Source organism: Prunus mume, linkage group LG3, assembly GCF_029339155.1.
Source record: "Prunus mume cultivar Tortuosa linkage group LG3, ASM2933915v1, whole genome shotgun sequence".
NCBI lineage: Eukaryota > Viridiplantae > Streptophyta > Magnoliopsida > Rosales > Rosaceae > Prunus > Prunus mume.
The window spans coordinates 13,405,124-13,422,271 of NC_142700.1; the positions used below are offsets into that span (position 1 = coordinate 13,405,124).

Consider the following 17,148-nt stretch of genomic DNA (forward strand, 5'->3'; position numbering starts at 1 on the left):
CCTCACTCATCATATAAACATGATAACAAAATCCTTGATTTAATTACCAAAAAAGAAAAAATGAAAGCTGGTTGGCTGACTTAATAGAGATTACTTACTTAACAATCATAACAGAAAATAAAAATATATGCAGCAAAATTGGAGTTGTCTATCTTTTGGCACAAAAAGGGAAGACAAATCGATGTTTACTTAAAGCAGCAAGTTATTGAAAAGCAAAAGTAGAGCAGTTCGTTAAGTGCATAACTTTAATTTTCTAACTTCTTTAATCAACTGCACAATAATCTACCAAATTCTCATTTATAGCCAAAATTGTAAATCACATATTAAATTTTAACAGGAACAAATAAATGGCAAAACCCAAAATTTCATTTACAGCCACACAGTTCATAATTCACACAAAAGAAGAATAAATTAAATAGAACTATCAATTACACATAACGAAAATCAACACACGAACTTACCGAGATGGAGGAAGCAGCTGGAGAAGACGGAGTGGGTTTCTGCGTTTTGGCTGAAATCTGCTCCTCAGATGGAGAAGACGAAGTGGGGGGAGCTTCTTCAGGCTGTAGAAAGCTGCGCAGCTGTGACTTCAACGAAATAGAGCTGTGGCTGTGCAAAGCTATGGAGGAGAGAGACGAAATCGAGTACGCATCCTAGGTTTTGAAGGAGCGTGATTTTTTTTCCTTATTTTAACCGGTTAACCAAAACAACCAGTTTCAATTGTTTTTAAAAAAGCCCACGCGACTCGGCTGTACCGGTACAGCCGAGGCACCACAGAAGGACTCCCTTCTTCCATCCCAACATGAACCTCACCCCGTCAACCACGCAAAATAAATATTTGAGCAAAGAATACATAGATACGAGAAATTCAGATAGTCACCGTCACCACCGTGTTCTCCACTCCCATCCCATGCCAACACCACCACCACTCACTGCCAAAAAAATTAGAAATGCTTGTCAATTACTCTGGCTATTGGATCATCACACACCATTCACAAAACCTTGACCAAATCCTTTTTCTTCTGTTCTGTTTAATAACCCCTTCAGTAACTCCATTAACCTTTGATTTCCCCATCTTTTATTGGTGAAATTTGATTTGATCATTTCGTAAGCAAGACAAACACATCAGCCTCTTCGTACGCGTAATCCGGGTGCAAATCCTGGTGCGGAACTTTCTCAATCACAAAAATCCTCTCACACATTTCCCCCAGAACAGTTGGTGCGCTTCCGGAGACCTCAGCTGGTAGCCGAGCAAAACGACGCCGTCGTCCTTCACCAGCGCCTCCATGGTGGACACGAGCGGGCTCAGAGTCTCCTCTATGTAAACGACGTCGTATGGAGGACTATCCTTAATAAGATCATTCTAATTTGAATTATTTTTTGCGAAGATAATCCTTGAATAAATACTTTTTTTTTATACAAGTGGACTGAGAAAGTTGGTCGACCTGGGTTTTGAAATTGAACATGAAAAAAAGTCCCCCGTAAACGATAAAAATTACATTCCAATCAAGCAAGTTCCCAGAAGAAACAAAGAAAAGTAGCAGAAACAAAGGCTGAAAGCCCTGGTTTCCCTAGTTTCGGAACCCTTTCGCATAGAGGTCAGTCAACCATGTCTAAGTCCTCTAGCTGAAAATCTTGTTTTTAATTGGAAAATTAGCTCTGCAATCTGCTCTATTTTAGTAGAGCTCCAAACTCTCTTCCCCATAAACAAAAATGGCTGCCATCATCACACTGCACTCTCCAGAGTTCTTTCTTGTTCTGCTCCTGTTAACCCCTTGTGCAACTCCTTTAGCCTTCCATTCCCCCACCTTCCAACGAAGTGATCACTGCAGCAGCACTACGAAATTATTAAATAACAAAGGAGATGCTAGCTTTCTTCATAGCGCCAAAAAGGTCCTACTCAACCGTGCATTAGGAGTATGTAGCAGTATCGGCCGCCCTGTCAACAGCTCAATGGAAAATGTCATTGAGCGGCGCAATGAGTACCCATCCGTGGTGGTGGAGTCTGATACGTACCAGAATCCATGGCCAGCAGTGGAGGATTCTGAAGGCAATCATGTGGGTATTGACGTCGACAGTGTCAAGTCGAATGTTACCAGGCCTAGGAATGCTGTTACTGCAGAAGGAAAACTAAATCACGCTTGGATTAGTTATAATTCTAGCTCAAAAAATCTTAGTGTTGCCTTCACCACTTATGTAAATGGTAGCCAGGAACAAGTGATCAATTCTCTCAGTTACATGGTTGATCTAAATAAATACTTGCCGGAGTGGGTCAGGCTTGGCTTCTCTGCTTCAACAGGAGCTGCTTCTGCTCTGCATAACATCATCTCATGGAATTTTACTTCTTCTTCACTAGGTGATGATGAATCTCTAGCTTTTCCTGGCCAAAGAAAAAAGAAAAAGAATCCCCAGTTCGTGCGTGGCACTATGAATCTAAAACCAACTCAAGAAAACGCAAGAAACCACTGGTGGTTGAGTACTACTATTGGTGATGGTGGTGGAGGAGGACTTATCTTGGTTTGTGTGTTAGGTTTGGGTTTGTTCAAGTCGTGCAAGAAAAGGGCACCAGAAGGAAGGGCTGCAAAAAATCTTATGATTCCCATTACATGATTGAGCAATTGGAAAAGGAGATCCGCTGCCCAAGGCAGTTTTCGTACAAAGAATTGGATTCCGCGACCAGACATTTTTCTGAAGAAGAAAAACTTGGAGAGGGAGAATTTGGTGTGCTTTACAAGGGCTACCTAAAAGATTTGAACTCTTACATTGCTGTTAAGAAGATCTCAAAAGGATTTGAACCGGGGCTTAAGGAAATCGTGTCAGAAGTAAGCGCCATTAGTCGACTTAGGCATCGGAATCTGATACAACTCATTGGTTGGTGCCACGATGAAGGGGAGCTCCTACTTTTCTATGAGTTCATGCCTAACGGCAGATTAGATTATCATTTGTTCCAAGGAAAAAGCCGGTTAGTTTGGGAGATAGGATACAGAATTGCTCAAGGCTTGGCCTCTGGGTTGCTCTATCTACACCAAGAATTGGAACAATGTGTCCTGCACAGGGATATCAAATCCAGCAATGTTAAATTGGATTCAAATTTCAACGCTAAACTGGGGGGTTTCAGGTTTGCGAGGCTTGTGGACCATGGAGAAGAATTGGAGGAGATGACTACTATAGTTGGAACTTTTGGCTACATGGCTACTGAATATTTGATGACACGAAAAGCTAGCAAGGAGTCAGATATCTATAGCTTTGGAGTTGTTGCTCTGGAAATAGCCTGCGGAAAGAGAGGTTTTGATGTATTGGAAAGTGGTAAACCTAATATGGTAGAGTGGGTTTGGGAGCTTTATGGAGAAGGTAAAGTCATTGAAGCAGCTGACCCAAAATTGTGTGGAGATTTTGATGAGAAACAAATTGAGTGTTTGTTGATTGTTGGGTTGTGGTGTGCTCATCCAAATTACAATTCCAGACCTTCAATACAGCAAGTGATTCAAACGCTTAACTTTGAAGTTGCAGTGCCCATTCAACCATCAAAGATGTGAACTGCTACTCCTCCTCTTACAATATCAGTTTCAGGTTCGTCTTCTAGTATTGGTTCTGAAGGAGGGCAAGTTGATGACTCTGGCCCTGATTATACCACCAATTGCCCAGAGATCACTGAATCTTCTGCAACAAATTCTCCTCCGTCAATTTCGCTCGGCTAAGAAATAAGTTTTGCTTGTGATAATCTCGAATGCTACGTTGATGAAACCCATGATTATAAACGTAGGTTATTAATTAGTAAAACTGATCTAGAAGAAGCATTAGGTTGGTGCTAATGGTTTTGGCTCTCTGCATTTCACCGGTTGCCATATTTTTTGTCTGTAAGTCAGATCCTCTGTTTCTTTCACACACACACATGACACGAATGTCTTCTCATGCCACCACCACATGAATAATAAGCTTCAGTTCTGTTTTTTTTTTCAATCATTTCAATTATGAAACCCTTCTGTATATATGTTGTGTTGTGTGAAGTACTGGTGAAATTTGATTTGATCATTTCGTAAGCAAATTTACAAGTAGTGAGCCAAAAAAGACACAAATTAATTTAGTATTAAAGCAGCATAACAAACAGCACAAACATTGACAAACTTTTAACACAAAAAACCAAAAGAAGAAACTCCAAAATCTAAGACCAAAAACCTGCATTCACAGAGAGTCGGGAGCAGCATCCTGAGTCAGCCCTCCTTTTTGTTTCTTGCGCAAGACAAACACATCAGCCTCTTCGTACGCATAATCCGGGTGCAAATCCTGGTGCGGAACTTTCTCTATCACAAAAACCCTCTCACACATTTCCCAGAACAGTTGGTGTGCTTCCGGAGACCTCAACTGGTACCCAAGCAAAACGACGCCGTCGTCCTTCACCAGAGCCTCCATGGTGGACACGAGCGGGCCCACAGTCTCCTCTATGTAAACGACGTCCGTCGCCACGACGACGTCGTACGGAGGGCTCAGGGACTTGGCCTGATCCGCCGCCTTGTTCCAGTGCACGATGGCATGCTTGAGCGTCTTCCCCAGGACGGGCTTGTTGCGCTTGAGGTTGTGCTTCAGTGCGGGCATGACCGCGGGAATATCGGTAAGGACGAGGTCGGTCAAGCCGAGCAGATAAAGGCCCATGCCGGCGGCTCCGCAGCCGGCGCCGAGCTCCACGGCTCGCTTGCCGTGGAAGTCGAGGAGGTTGGCGTAGGGGTTTTGGGCATCGGGGCTGGGTGGGGCCCAGCGCTCGGCGAATTTGACGAGGACCAGGAACAGGGCCAGACGGAGGTGCCGACGTGGAGGGAGCCGTTGTCCTGTTGGAGGAAAGGACGGCGGTTCGAACCGGGAGCTCTATCACGGGTGAGTCGGTGAACTTCATGCCTCCCAATTCTCTGGTCCCTAATTGTTACTTTGTGTTTTTCTTGTTGCTACTTGCTTGTATTTTGCTTTTATTAATGTTAAATTACTTTTTTTTTTTCTATTTTTAATGAAAATTAAACAACATTAACAAATATAAATTGGCTTGGAAAATTTTAATATTTGATTCTAATGTAAGTTATTAATTGGCTGGTCAATTTCTTTTTATATAAATCTCTTGTGAAAGGCTAAACTATTAAAATTCTGCGATTATATGTAGTAAAATTTGTTTATTCGTCAATTAGTTATTAATTTAGTGTTATTTCTCTTATTGAAAGAGATTTTAAGTTTGAATTTACAAACTTTTATTATTAGCTACGGCACAATGTAACTCAAAAGTTCTTTTTTTTCCCTTGACCAAGAGTATGATGAGCTAACTCTTTCAATTTCAATGATAAACTCTCTAAAATGACACAAATGCATGAGCTAATTTCTAAGGATCTTTCGAATCTCAAAAAAGAAAAACAAGTAAACTAGAAGAATAGGCTTTAGAAGTTTGAAAGTTGATGGTGTCCATAGGAGAGACTTTAAAGAGGGCTGGCCCAAGCTCAAGGCGAGCACGGCTGTAGCTTGGGGTTGCTAGAATATTTGGCTGATTCGTCATGATTCATAGGCAAAATGAGTATAAGAAAACACAAATAAAACATGTCTAAAAGTCATTCTTAGTCTATGTAGTTTACATAATTTTCACTTTTCATCAATATAGTTTTAATTTGGTCAATTATACCTTTGTAGCTTCATAATTGTAACAATTCAAAGACAAAATGTGAATTCCATCATATACCGATTCTTTAACGGGGTCAGGGGTATTTTCGTAAACTACTGATTTTGACGTAGGGTTTGTTGATTAATGAATTGAGAATTAGGGCCAGTTTGGCATTGTTGTGCTGTGAAACTAATTGATGTCAAATTTGCCGTGATAAAATCATTTACTGTCAAAGAAAGCATTTTGGCGTTTGGTAAAATTTTTGTTCAAAGTGTTGTTGGTACTAATTCTCGCATAATTTGAAAATGATTGCCACATAATCATTAAATCCAATGCTTCTTTCAAACTGATTCCTGCATAATTAGAAAATGAAAGCACCTCATTAGCTGCTTTCTCTTATAGCTTTCTATCACAACAATTTTTAACAATAAGTGATTTTCTTATAGTTTACCAAAAGGGACCGAGCTTCCCAAAATTTTAAAAAAATCACTTATCATCCCAAATAAGCAATACCGAACGGGCACTTAGATTGGGAATGCATTGATTACTATTCGCTACTTTGGTCACTTTGGAATTTCATTTTAATGACAAATCAATTGCTTGTTCTTGTTTACGATTAAAAAAATACTTAAATTTAAGTTTCTATTTTTTTATACCTAAAATGGACAGAAATACCCCTGATGTCGTGAAAGAAATTGACGAAATTCGTGACTTGTCCTTGAATTGCTACAACTATGAAACTATAAAGGCACAATTGACCAAATTAAAACTACAAGAATGAAAAGTGAAAATAGATGAACTTCAGAGACCAAAAGTGACATTTAGCCATAAAACGTACCCTAAAATATTCGGGTGACTCATCACTGCAATATAGAGAAGTAAAAGAACTTAGCCAAAACAACAAGATTGACCAAGAAAAGAAGACCTGGAATACTCATAAAAAAACTAATTTGTTATAAACAATAAAATTATCTATTGGATAATGCAAATATTACAATTTTAAAAAAATGATCTACATCAGAGTTATTAAATCAGACCTATTCATAGAGTGTTTTGTTTCAATCTAATCAATTCATTATTTACAAGCTCTGACCAGTCACATTGAAAAGAGGTCAAACATGCATGTCAAGGAAAGAGCAACAGAAAAAACCCAAAACTTTCCAAATAATTCTGCAGCAATATCCAAACCAATTTCTTCTTTGTTGCAGTCCTCCTTCCATTCCAAGTGTGGAATGAACCTTTGTTGTAGTCCTACATGACCCGTCTATTCATCAACTTCACCCCGTCAACCACGCAAAAGAAATATTTGAGCGAAGAATATATAGATACAAGAAATTCAGAGTCACCGTCACCGTGGTCTCCACTCCCATCCCATGCCAACACCACCACCACTCTCTTGAATCTTCAATTCTTTATTTATGTCCGTTGCTCAAGTGATATATTCTTGAAAAATGAAGATAAGACTGTTCAACTCTTAGATTGCGAATTTAAACCATTGATCAAGTTGATTTTTTCGTGAATGTTTAATCGATATTCACAATTTGACATTACAACATAAATAAAAATACACAATATGCAAGTCAAACAATTAGACTCAACGATACGTCTCAAGTCCTCCGAGGAAAATTATATTTTGATTTGAATTGGTAAACATTGGCTGCTTATATATAAGCGCCTTGGAAAGTTAACTCTGCATGCAGTCTCTCGGCTAGCAAAGCTTTTCACTAAACTCTCTGCCAAAAACTAAGAAATGCTTGTCAATTACGCTGGCTATTGGATCATCACACACCATTCACAAAACCTTGACCAAATCCTCTTTCTTCTTTTCTGTTTAATAACCCCTTCAGTAACTCCATTAACCTTTGATTTCCCCATCTTTAGTCCTACTGATATCAACACTATATCTCTGGAGGGAGACACTAATCTCGACAGACAATTCCTCCGACTCACCAAAAGCTGTTCTCTCGATCAACAGGAACAAAGCGTCGGTCGAGCTACTTACCACAAACCCTTCCTCCTCCGGGAAACTACTACCGGAAAACTCGCTGATTTTAGCACACATTTCACATTCATCATCCATTCACAAAATAGTTCCGAATATGGAAATGGACTCACCTTTTTCCTAGCGCCAGATGGGTCCTTACTCAACCGCAAGCTAGGAAAAGGTAGCAATCTTGGCCTCCCCGTTGAACACCTCCCGGGACACATGTCAACGAATCAGTACCCATTTGTGGCGGTGGAGTTTGACATCTCGCAAAGTGGAATCCCAACCATCCAAGATCCCATCTACGATCATGTAGGTGTCGATGTTAACTCTCTCAAGTCATCTAAGACCGCGCCTTGGAATGGTAGGGTTTCGGATGGACAAAAAAATGAAGCTTGGATTAATTACAATTCTAGCTCGAAAATACTTACTGTTGCCTTCACGAGTTTCGTTAACGGTACAAATGGTACCCAACTGCAGAGAACCATCAACTATCTCGATCACATAATTGATCTGAATCAGTACTTGCCGGATAGGGTTATTGTTGGCTTCTCAGCTTCAACGGGGACTCCGGTTGCTCTACATGGGATCAATTCTTGGAGTTTTAATTCAACTTCATTGCTTGATGAGAGTGCAAATGACAACATTAATATTGGTCTAGCAGTTGGGTTGGGTGTTGGTGGATGTCTTATATTGTTTGCGGGGTTGGTTTTGTTTTGGAAGAAAGGGAGACTCAGGAAAAGTGAGGAAGAGCCTATAGTTGTTGATGATGAGTTCGATAAGGGGACCGGCCCAAGGAAGTTTCCATACAATGAATTGGCTCTAGCCACCAGTGATTTTAAAGAGGAAGAGAAGCTTGGAGAAGGAGGGTTTGGTGGGGTTTATAAAGGCTTTATAAAAGATTTGAACTCATATGTTGCTGTTAAGAGGATATCCAAGGGGTCAAAACAAGGGCAGAAGGAGTATACGTCAGAAGTAAGGATTATCAGTCGACTTAGGCATCGAAATTTAGTGCAACTCATTGGTTGGTGCCACGAAAAAGGAGAACTCCTACTTGTTTATGAGTTCATGCCCAACGGAAGCTTAGATTCACATTTGTTCAAAGCAAAAAATATGTTAGTTTGGGAGGCAAGATACAGAATTGCTCAAGGCTTGGCCTCCGGGTTGCTCTATTTACATGAAGAATGGGAGCAATGTGTGGTGCACAGGGATATCAAATCCAGCAACATTTTGTTGGATTCAAATTTCAACGCAAAACTTGGGGATTTCGGGTTGGCCCGCCTTGTGGATCATGGAGAACAATCACAAACAACGGTTTTGGCTGGAACTATGGGTTACATGGCTCCGGAATGTCTTACCAACGGAAAGGCTAGCAAGGAATCCGATGTTTATAGCTTCGGAGTTGTTGCACTAGAGATAGCCTGTGGGAGAAAACCCATCAATCCTCAATTGGAAAGGAATCAAATCAATATGGTAGAATGGGTTTGGGAGCTTTATGGAAAAGGGAAACTCCTCGAAGCGACTGATCAAAAACTGTGCGAAGATTTTGATGAGAAACAAATGGAATGCTTGATGATAGTTGGGTTGTGGTGTGCTCACCCGGATTACAATATGAGGCCTTCAATACAACAAGCAATTCAAGTGCTTAACTTTGAAGCTGCATTGCCAGTTCTCCCGCCAAAGAAGCCAGTGGCCACCTATTCTACTCCTCCACCATCACTCCCATTGTTAATGTCTTCTTGTAGCACTACTGGTTTTGAAATATGTGAAATTGAGTCTTCAGGGTATGCTTATAGCACTAATTCCTCATAAGTTAAACGCATTTTGTACAACAATTAATTCTTAACTATTACAACACTATCCACATTTCCTTTCTTATTGCGTTCTTTTCTTAGTGATACAATGGAGCCTTCACGTTACAACTTATAGCACCATTATGATCTCAATCCAATGTATCGCGCCGACATGATTTTTCGTTATTGACTTTTATTCTTGAATTTATTTAAATGGATATGCTTGACGACATTGTTGTATTTAGTTGTAAATATATACTTCTTTTTCGCTTTCAAGACTTGAACCCAGCTAGCTAAGACCTCATCTTTTCTAGTTCATATTTTATCTCGGGATGCTTATTCCTTGCCCTCTGCCTGGTGCTTAATCTTCTGTTGTGTGGTTTTTCGTTTGTTTTGTTCTTTTGGCTTGTTTTTAGTTCTATGGTTTGGTGTGTCTCTTCTGTTTGTTTGGTTGCGTTTGGCTCCCCTTTGGGCCTTTGCCAGTTGGCTTTTATGATATCTTTGTTGACCAAAAAAAAAAAAATGACCTCATCTTTTACCAACACTTTTGTGTTTGGGTATTGGATATGCGGATCGAATATACTTCCGCATCCTCCTACCTATCAAGCCAACTCGCTCTAACTCTTGTACTTTCATTCTTTTAGGTGTACCTAACGCTCATTTGCTTTTCTTTTCTTTCTTTAATTAATTTTTTTTTTTAATGGTCAAATGATACTTATAGTCTTATTGTTCTTTCTGATTTTCGCATCTTGTTATTATAATTTTGGTAATTTAGGGCTGTACGTAGTTTACTTCAAATCCAATCTTTGTTAAATTTGCCAAAGGGTGTATGGCTTTCTGGCCCAACATGAAATCCACTCTTTACGTTAGCTATATTTAACAAATTTAACTGGTTGGAGTTGATTGCAAGCTTAAATAAATTGCTTGTCTTTGATCACAAAAACTGAAACTACATGAACAAATAAAGTAAAAACTCGATCGCGAAAACCGCTTTCTCCTTTGGAGTCTTTGTTCTGGTGCCATGCCCTTATCTAACTTCATCTTGTAGATGACACTCGCACATGATGGATGTACTCTTTCATTTATCAATTCATCCAAGTTGGACTACGCTTGCCTCTCTTGTGTTCAGTCTATATGAAAGGTACTTCTATAAAGTTTTAAGTTGGCTCATTAGCATAGAAACTCTCAAATCTGAATTCTAACCACTTCCAAGCCTTATCAATCCACCAGGACAAAACTTACTAGTCTCTCAAGTCCCCACACCACATCACTCGCCCGCCTACTCTTTATAGCAGTACAAGCTTCCCGCCAACCAATACCACACAAAACATACAAAGCAATAAATTCACAAGCAAATTTAGACCATGTCTTCAAGCTCCCTCTCGAATGTTGGTGCATTATCATAATAAATTGAAAATGACTAAATAATTTGAGAGAAAAAGAAGAAGAAGAAGAAGAAGAAGAAATACAAGAGTAAGCGTCGAATAGGTCTCATCAAGTCCTCCTCAAACTAGATTTTTCTTGATTTGAATCGGTAAGCAAAGGACTTCTGATCAAAGCATTTTGAAAAATTAAACTCTACAGGGTCTGCTCTATATTAGATCACAATTTGATCTGTAAGCTTACCAAAAACAAAAAAACAAATTTGAAATGGTTTTCCTTCTTCTGCTTTTGTTTCAGTTAGCCCTTTGTGTGACATCATTAGACTTCAATTTCTCCACCTTCCCAAATGGAAAAAACACCATATCTCTGGAGGGAGATGCTCGCATCGATGGAGAATTCCTCCTACTCACCAAAAGTGCTGTTGACGACGTAAAGGAACAAAGCGTGGGCCGAGCCACCTACAGTCAACCCTTCCTCCTCCGCGACAACGCCACAGGAAAGCTTGCGGACTTCACCACAAATTTCACATTCGTCATCGACTCCCATGGCAAAACGCCGTATGCTGATGGACTAGTGTTCTTCATAGCGCCAAACGGGTCCTTACTCAACAGCACATTAGGCAGAGGAGGCAGTCTAGGCCTTGCCGTGGAAAACCCGCAAAACAACATATCAAAAAATCAGTACTCCTTTGTAGCAGTAGAGTTTGACATCTATCAGAATGAAGTCACCTCTATCCAAGATCCCGCGGGAGATCATGTCGGGGTTGACATCAACACTGTCAAGTCTAAGATGACCGAACCTTGGAATGGAAGTATTGCAGAGGGTCGAGTGAATAGTGCTGGCATTAGTTACGATTCTAAATCAAATGGTATTAATGTGGTTTTCACTAGTTATGTGAATGGTGTCCAGGTGATGAGGTATATTGATTGCATGGTTGATCTGAATAAGATTTTGCAAGGTTGGGTGATTGTTGGGTTCTCTGCTGCAACAGATGCTACTACCGCTCTGCACAAGATCAACTCATGGAGCTTCCATTCAACTCAACTGTTTGATGAAAAACCAAAGAACACCACACCAAAGTCTGGAAATGGCATCAATATTGGACTAGTGCTTGGGTTGGGTATTGGTGGACTTGTTGTCTTGGGTGGTGTGTTGGGTTTGGTTTGGTTCATCTGTTGGAAGAAGAGAGGGGAAAGTAGTGATGAAGATGTTACGGTGAGTGACTCGATTGATGAGGAATTCGAAAACGGGATAGGCCCCAAAAAGTTCTCGTACAGAAAATTGGCTCAATCAACGCGCAATTTTGATGAGGGACAGAAGCTTGGAGAGGGAGGATTTGGTGGAGTTTACAGAGGCTACATAACAGACCTGAACTTAAATGTTGCGGTGAAGAGGATATCAAGTGGGTCGAGACAGGGGTTGAAGGAGTATGCAGCTGAAGTAAGGATCATTAGTAGACTTAGACATCGGAATCTTGTGCAACTGATTGGTTGGTGCCACGAAAGAAAACAACTCCTACTTGTTTATGAGTTCATGTCCAACGGCAGCTTAGATTCCCATTTGTTCAAAGCAAAGAGCTTGTTAGCTTGGGACGCAAGATACAGAATTGCTCAAGGCTTGGCATCCGGGTTGTTCTATCTCCATGAGGAATGGGAACAATGTGTGCTGCACAGGGATGTCAAATCCAGCAATATCATGTTAGATTCAAATTTCAACGCAAAACTTGGGGACTTTGGATTAGCTCGACTCGTGGACCACGGAAAACAATCACAAACTACTGTTCTTGCTGGAACCATGGGCTACATGGCTCCCGAATGTATGACCACCGGAAAGGCTAGCAAGGAAACAGATGTTTACAGTTTTGGAGTTGTTGCTTTGGAGATAGCTTGTGGGAGAAAACCCATTGATCCCGAGTTCAGGAGCAGTCAAATCACTATGGTGAAGTGGGTTTGGGAGCTTTATGGTGAAGGGAGAGTCATTGAAGCAGCTGACCCAAAACTATGTGGAGATTTTGAGAAGAGGCAAATGGAGTGCTTGTTGATTGTTGGGTTGTGGTGTGCTCATCCGGATTACAAGATCAGGCCTTCGATACAACAAACAATTCAAGTGCTTAACTGAGTTCCATTGCCTATTCTCCCGTCAGATGCCGGTGGCTAGCTACTTCTCCTCCGCTATCATTTTCAATCTTGTCTGGTACTGATTTAGAAGAAGGTCAGGTTATGGCTACAACACCAATTCCTCACAGTTCACCACATCTTCTGCATCAAATTCTTCTCCATCAACATCACTTTTGTACTCAAAATAATTTTAATTTTAATTGTTGTTTTATAATAATGCACAAACTTTTTGTAATTTAATTTATATTTACAATTGGGTAGGCTAGAGGATGTTCAGAGTTGGCTATAGCTTTCAGTTCTGAATTCTAAATCTATTTACATTCCCAAGCACTTCAATGAGTTCAATCCATCTTTCCATCCAAACTTTATCAAACTATTAACTCACAAACTTTCTATCCAACATGCAATAATTATCAGACTTATTGGCTTTGGCCCGTCGACCTCACAAACAGGACTAAGCAATAAATATAAGATAAGAAATTAAATGTAGTTAGTCAATATGTTGAGAAAGACTCCATTAAATGGAGAAATTATAGAATAGTATAGTATCACCACGTCTATGGTAATACTTTTATTCAAAATTTGCCGTTTGTATTATTTTTATAAGAAATTAAACTATTCTTCCAGTTGGATTTGGATTTGAAACTCCACAACAAAATTTTAAAAATTGTTAGAAAAACAGAGAAAATGAAAACAACCCGTCATCGCAGTGACACCATCATCCGACGGCTCTTCCTCTCTGTCTTTCCATTACTCGATGTGCATTCAAATGTCTCAGTAAATTAGTATTTCAATTTGATAATGATTAAAGCCTCTTTGTTTGAATATGGACCCATTTGTAATGATTAGAGATCTTGTAGGTGCTTCCATGGGTTCAAGAGAAGTTGCAGTTTCAGGGAGAGAGATGAAGGGCCTGCAGAGTAACCAAATTAAATAATAATATCTTCATGTCTAACATACAGCGTGATCGAAAAAGACTTGCTACTATGGGTTTGAGGCTTGCAGGATGGGCAAATTATTTGTCTTTGATTAACAAATTGAAATGGGATTTGGGTCTTCTGCGGTATTGTTTGTTGAAGAAGAAGCTTGCTTGGCACAATTGGGAGAAGGGCAATGATGGGATGTGATCTGATTGCAAACACACGAAACGAGAGGAATACGGCGAGCATGGGAGACGAAGCGGCGGCACGGCAGTTAGATTGAGCAGCGATTGTTCTTTGGAACATTTTCTCTTCTATTTCTTTTAATTTTTTTAATTTAAAGGGTAAAATTGGAGTTTCAAATGGTTGAACAAAAGTTTAATTTCTTATAAAAATAATACACTATTTTGTTATCTGACGAATAACATTATACACATACTAACACTATTGATCGGAATAATAGCAGTGATATCCTATCGCAACTAAGTTTTTCTCCATTATTTCACTCTCAAGACACCGAGGTCTCTTCTCCCATCCCGTCATTACCATTCTATTGAATCTTGATCCACTATTTTATTACAGATGAAAATAAATAAATGAAAAGTCCCCTTGTAAATTCAAACAATGAATATATAGCATGTTGAACGAATCAAGAAAATAAAAATACCATACAAGGTAAAGCTGCAAATAAAAATATATAAGATGACATGTCAAATTTTAAAAAGTCAATAAAAGAAGAGTTGGAATCAACCAATGCCTCAAGTCTTCCAACGAAAATTGTTCTCATTTGAATTGGTAAATTAACTATGCGCCACACATATGCTCTCTACTTGGAAATTTGCTTTGCAGTCTTCTCTAGCTTTCACTAGCTCTCTCCAGCCGCTGATTTAATTTCTTAGGAATGAAATTCACATGTTTAATTCTACGAGATGAAAATGGAAGATGTTTATTCTCATGTTTGGGAACGTTGGGAAATGAGGACTAGGAAATATCATTTTCTCTCATTTTTCATGTTTAGTTTGTGTAATATTAGGAATGAAAAGTTGTTCAATTTTCCTACAATACCCTTAATTTTTTTTAATTAAAAAATTAAAATTATGTCTAAAGGTTTAAGGGTCAAAGTGATATTCCATGAAACCTTAGCCCCTACATGTAGAAAAACACTACCATAGCCGTTTTCACTTTGAGGGGGGAGGAAGTCACTGTTTTTCCTCCCATCTCCCCTCTTCTCTTCCTTCATTCTTTTCTTCCCCCATTCTCAAAGACAGAAGGCTTCCCCTATTTGTCTTCATTTTCTTATGATTTTCCTCCAACCATCACAGACAGTTGCGTCACGGCGTCGGATCTCTATATGTGTTTCGATGTCGGATCCCTCCCACCACCATCCTTTTCTTTCGCTTGTGAGAACTTTTCACCTTTCCTTTGTGAGCTTTTCATCTCTCCTTTGTGAGGCTTTTATCTCTCATTTGTAGAGTTTGTATGTTATAGCTTGGTTTTTCAAGCTTTATATCCTTTATTATTACAGGTTTGCATCTTAGTTGGGATGCCTGCGGACTTTCTCGATCTTGCTTGATCGTTAGTGAGACAAATGGAATACTAGTCAGTACCTTGGAGTCTTTCTGTTTGTTTGATGCAATGTCCCCATGTGTTGTAGATAATCTTGACATGATCAGAGATTGTGCTTTTTCTTTTTCTTTTTCTTAATCCAAAAATTCAAGTTGGATTGGAAGCTTCTCTCCTTTGCATTTTGTAACTATAAACATTGTAACACCCGACTCAATTATTTCCTATTTTAATTAAATTAAGAAAATTATTAATTTACTCTTGGTTAAGGGTAATTTTGGTCATTTTTGATCAGGAAGATTTTGGGACCACAAGTGGTTTAGTTGCATAGGTAGTGCTTGAGGCAAGTAGTAAGCAGTGATAGGCTTGAATCGAAACTTAATGAAGTTTGGCGATCAAAATAAGCTCGATGGCGGAACCGTAATTATTTCGAAAAGTTTGGAGTAAAAATCAGATTTTTTTTCATTTTTACCTCACTCTCTCTCTCTCCTCCTCCCACGCGCACAGCTCTCTCTCTCTCTTCTGTTTCTCTCTCCCCGACACCGACTTTCTCTCTCTTGATTCTCTCAACTCAGACCACGCGAAAGGGCGTAACGGTCCGTTCGACTCGTCGTGAAGTGAATCCACGACCCACCCAATTTTCGCGCGGAAACCTCGAATCCGGCGTCAATTTAATAGTTGAACCGGAAGTTTTCGATCGTTCTTGCATCCTGCCGTCCGTTTGAGTAAAATTGATGGGCTTTCTTCTCTTTTTACATGTTCTGGTATTGCTTGGATTGGAGCGATTTGGAGTTTTGGAAGTTAATTTTGAATTAGGTTTTGGCGGTTTCAATTTGAAATTCCGGCGATTCTCATCTGAAGTGGACCTTGTGGCAGTTGAAGAAAGTGATCCTGACCTTGAGAAGAAGCTAGGATAGGAAGGATGAGCGTTGGTGTGGAGATTTTCCGTCGCCGGAAATTTCTCTACACACCCATCTTGTGCCGGTAGCGTGTGGCTGAGTGTGGGCAAGGTTGGTGAAGTTACTTTTATCTTGATGAGATCCTTAGGTTGTCACGAGTGCGTAGAATTTTGCGGATCTCAATTTGGAAGTCGTTTGACTATCGAACGGATTTCGCATATTATGCATTATCCAGGTTCGATAAGTTCTAATCGTCGGATCGTTTCCAAACTGAAGTATGTTGATCTAGGTATTCTTAGAAACCTATAGGAATTCACGGATCGTGAATGAATACTGGATGTTCGATTCAATAATTTGGTTTGAAATCGATGCTGATGCGATTAGGCGATTCCCAAACACATGTAACGGACCTTAGGATATTCCATTGAGCGTACAGAACAGGGATTTAAGTATTTCCTTCTGTAATTTCTATTTTTGAAGTCGTTATTTTAATCAAGTTCGTATCTGAAATATGTACTTGATCGATCATTCAGCGTGACGGGACCCTCTCGGAGTAGGCAGGATTATTTGTGAGTGGACTTTGTTTTAAGCATATGCATGGTTTTATTAATAAAGATTTGTGCATATATTTTAAATGGTGATTTTGATTTAATAATTATTTGGTTGATGGATTTGAATATTCTTATACGTATCGGCAATATATTTTGAGGATGGATATATTTGAGTATGAGGAATATGTTTATATTAATTTTGGGATGTCTATCTATATTGCCTATGTATAGAGTATGAGGGGTTGTTGTGGTGAGATGGTGGAAAGTTATGAGTTTTAGGGATGGTGGTGAGATGTATGAGTATGT

General features: G+C 39.5%; 4 pseudogenes; 3 read left to right on the forward strand and 1 right to left on the reverse strand.

The window, feature by feature from the left end:
* Positions 1–1,378: 1,378 nt before the first annotated feature.
* LOC103326129 (L-type lectin-domain containing receptor kinase IX.1 pseudogene) lies at positions 1,379–3,960 on the forward strand (annotated as a pseudogene).
* A 108-nt stretch (positions 3,961–4,068) lies between these two features.
* Positions 4,069–4,903, reverse strand: LOC103326068 (uncharacterized; annotated as a pseudogene).
* Positions 4,904–7,289: 2,386 nt separating this feature from the next.
* LOC103326133 (L-type lectin-domain containing receptor kinase IX.1 pseudogene) lies at positions 7,290–9,653 on the forward strand (annotated as a pseudogene).
* A 1,125-nt stretch (positions 9,654–10,778) lies between these two features.
* LOC103326069 (L-type lectin-domain containing receptor kinase IX.1 pseudogene) lies at positions 10,779–13,282 on the forward strand (annotated as a pseudogene).
* Positions 13,283–17,148: the final 3,866 nt, after the last annotated feature.